The sequence below is a fragment of the Sus scrofa genome, chromosome 8, assembly GCF_054392235.1.
Source record: "Sus scrofa isolate SSC_HxYL_T2T_F1_AM1 chromosome 8, Sscrofa_HxYL_maternal_Yorkshire_Landrace_v2.0, whole genome shotgun sequence".
Taxonomy (NCBI): Eukaryota; Metazoa; Chordata; class Mammalia; order Artiodactyla; family Suidae; genus Sus; species Sus scrofa.
The window spans coordinates 57,977,501-57,981,229 of NC_139390.1; positions in this window are offsets into that span (position 1 = coordinate 57,977,501).

Here is a 3,729-nt window from a genome sequence, read left to right on the forward strand (position 1 = left end):
CAGTGCCTTTGTCCTTAAAAGAGGCAGGGGATGGTGGGGCTGAGGGCAGACATTATTTGAACAGGTGTGAGGACATACATAGGTCTACTGCCTCGGACTGAGGCCATTCTGAAGCTTTTCGGGGGCGTGGGAGATCACACTGTTCCCGGTGCGTGCGTGTGTGTGTGTGTGTGTGTGTGCGCGCGCGCGTGCAGGTGTGTGGGGAGGGAACCCGAATGGGGCACCCCCAGACCGACCGCTTCGGCTTTGGCGCTGGCATGTGGAGGATCTGGAATCCAGGGCCCTCTGGAAAGGACGGATGTGAGACGGACACCCTCTTCTTCCCGTCTTGAAAGCAGGAGAAAAACCTTCCTCTAGAAGCCCAAGTTCAAAGCCAGCTGTTTCAAGGAACGTCTGCCTCTGGCAAGGGGGAGGGGGAGGGCGAGGGCGAGGGGGCGGCCTGGAGGCAGCCTGGAGCACCCACGGCATGCATTCAGAAACCTCGTGCATCTCTCTTCCGGTGCTATCTTTGGGGGGACGTGGTACTCTTGGGCAAGTCCTCCGAACGATAGTGGAAACAAACATCTGTCTTCTCTCCCACACCTGGTGAATGCAGACAGACACACTGGAAGAGCACCCACCCTCCCTTTTCCCCCAAAGGACTCTTGTCACTGTACAGACGGGGGGGGGGGGGGGTGGCCCACGGGGGTGTCACACGCAGTCTTGGTGGCTCGTCTATGTTTCCAATCCGCCCAGGCAGTGCAGGCGGCCACCACTGCTGCTGCCACCTCTCACCGATCGTTCATCCTGTCCGTCAGTGCTATGACAGCACTAAGCTCTTCAGGGAGAAAATGCTCCCTGCCTTTCCTCTCGGAGGGCACACTGAGGGCACCCACTCCCATTAACAAAGTTTATTCACCTTGACAGGAAGAAAAGAGCTTGGGGTTTTTCACACCGCTGCAGATGACACTTTCCTACCGACTCTGGAATTCTCTTGCTCATTCTCCGGTGGGCCCGCCCCCCCATTTCAGGAGAGGGTGTTTGGTTCTGGGTTGGGGTGCGTGTGTGCGCGCGCGTGTGTGTGTGTGTGCGTGTGGGTGTGTCTGTGTCTTGCTTTTTCATTTTATTGGAATACAGTTGACTGACAAAGTTGTATGAACTTACAGGGTTGTTTCTGGGTGTTCGTCATGGCAGTGAAAGGAAACACCAGGATTTCCCTAGAAAGCCATCCCGTTCACCTGATCGGTGGCATGGAGGACATTCACATCCTCCTTGAGTTTCGCATTTGAAAGTGAGGGGCGGGTGCGTGCAGCAGGTCCCCCACCCCCACCCCACCCCGCGCCCCGAACGTGCCTCCCGCAGTGGCACTAGGAGTGTGTGCAATGAAAGGGACAGGACACCAGACACCAGAGGACCATTCTGACCCTCCTTTCCTTCTCTCTTCAGAAAGCAGGAAATAAATCTCTTGGGTGAAAGAAAAGTGTGCTCCCTGCCACGAAATTTGGGGGGGGGGGGTGTCGGGTTGGCGATAAGGACTTCACTGCTCCCATGGCTCCTGCAATGTTCACGAATCCTCCAAATCCTCAAGGCAAGATGGTTCACAACCAATACATGAGCGAGCTGTCAGAGACACCAGGGACTGAAACACTCCGTATTAGGGAGGGGTCCTCACTCACTTTCATGCAAAGGCAGCCACAACAGCAGCCTTTTCAAAGATGGCTGCAGGCAAGGGGGTGGGGGAGATGATGGAGAAAGTGGTGGTGGCGGCGGCGGCGGCGGCGGCGGCGGCGTGGCAGACTTGGATCACGTCCATTATGTTCATTCAACAAACAGTCGGGGCGATGGGAGAATGGCCGCTTGGTGGTCTGGGTTTCTCCAGGCTCCCTGGCCCACTCCCTGCCCCACACCCCCAACCCCCCACACCCCCTTGGACATGGGCAGGAAGGTTTCTAGAGAAGGCAGTGCCTGACCTGCTGGCTCTGTCACCCTGGGGGGAGAACATTTCGGAGAGTCGCCAGAGGCTTCAGACTTCCTACCCCTCTCCCTCCCCCACTCTGAACCCTGGTAACTAGACTTCATTCAACCGACACTTAGGATGGGTCATCCAACTGTTCTCTCATGAAGGAAGGAAGGAAGGAAGGAAGGAAAGAAGGAAGGAAGGTCGGTCGGTGGGTAGGTGGGTGTGTTTTCTGCGTGGGGTGAAGCCTTCCCTCCCTCGATGCAAGCCTGATATCCTCACCTGTCACAGAGACTGGACCCCTAAAAAACTACTGTGTCCGGTTTTCTCCCATTTAGGGGGTTCCAGAGTGTGTGTGTGTGTGCGTGTGCGTGTGCGTGTGCGTGTGTGCGTGCGTGCGTGCGTGCGTGTGTGTGTGTGTGTGTGTGTGTGTTGAGGGCCACACCCACGGCATATGGAGGTTCCCAGATGACGGATCGAATCGGAGGCTTTAGCTGCTGACCTCCTACACCACAGAAACAGGAATGCCAGGTCCGAGCCGCGTCTGGGACCAACACCACAGCTCACGGCAACACCGGATCCTTTACCCACTGAGCGAGGTGGACAGGCATCGAACCTGCAACCTCATGGTTCCTGGTCGGACTCATTTCCACTGCGCCATGGCGGGAACTCTGCTTTGTGGTTTTGGCGTTTGGATTCCAGAAGGTGGCGTAGGGGTCCCTGTTCGTCGTCTATTGGATAGAGACTCTTTTGTGTGTGTATATGTTCATCCCATCCTCCTCATGGATCCCTCTCCCCCGCCCTCATGATTTCTTTTCCCCCCTCTGCTTTTTAGGGCTGCCCTCGTGGCATATGGAAGTTCCCAAGCGAGGGGTTGAATCGGAGCTACGGCTGCTGGCCTACGCCACAGGCACAGCCATGTGGGATCCGAGCCGCGTCTGCGACCGACACCACAGCTCACGGCACTGCCTGCCGGATCCTTACCGCCCCCCTGAGCGAGGCCAGGGATCGAACCCACACCCTTCCCTGCAAAGGTTCCTCGTCGGATGCGCTTCCATGGTGCCACGACAGGAACTCCCCCGTGATGGTTTTTTTTCACGCTGGTGTTCCCACCCACAAGGAAGGAATGGCCCAATATTCTGGAATCACCTAGAGGGGAAAAGACGCTGAAAAAGAACGGAGGGATAGATGGATGTAGATGGATCACTGAATCCCCTTGACTGTACACCTGAAACGAACACAACATTGTAAGCAAGCCCACTGTATGCCGAGCTAAAGCAACAACAACAACCAACAACCACAACAACCACAACAAACTTACATCTTAAAAAAAAAAAAAAAAAAAAAAAAAAAGATGTCCCCTGCAGTTCCCATCAGGGCTCAGCGGTAATGAACCCGACTAGGATCCGTGAGGATGTGGGTTCGATCCCTCCCCTGGCCTCGCTTGGTGGGTTAAGGATCCCGCGTTGCTGTGGCTGTGGGGTAGGCCCGCAGCTACAGCTCTGATTCGACCGTGAGTCTGGGAACTTCCATAGGGCTGGGGCGTGGGCATTAAAAAAAGATATACTATATGCATACTATATACATATGTAGGAGTTCCCGTCATGGCTGGACGAATCCGACTAGGAGGCCTGAGGGTGCGGGTTCGATCCCTGGCCTCGCTCGTTGGGTTCAGGATCGGGTGTTGCCGTGAGCTCTGGTGTAGGTCGCAGACAGGGCTCGGATCCCGCGTTGTGCTGGCTCTGGTGTAGGCCGGTGGCTACGGCTCCGATTGGACCCCTAGCCTGGGAACC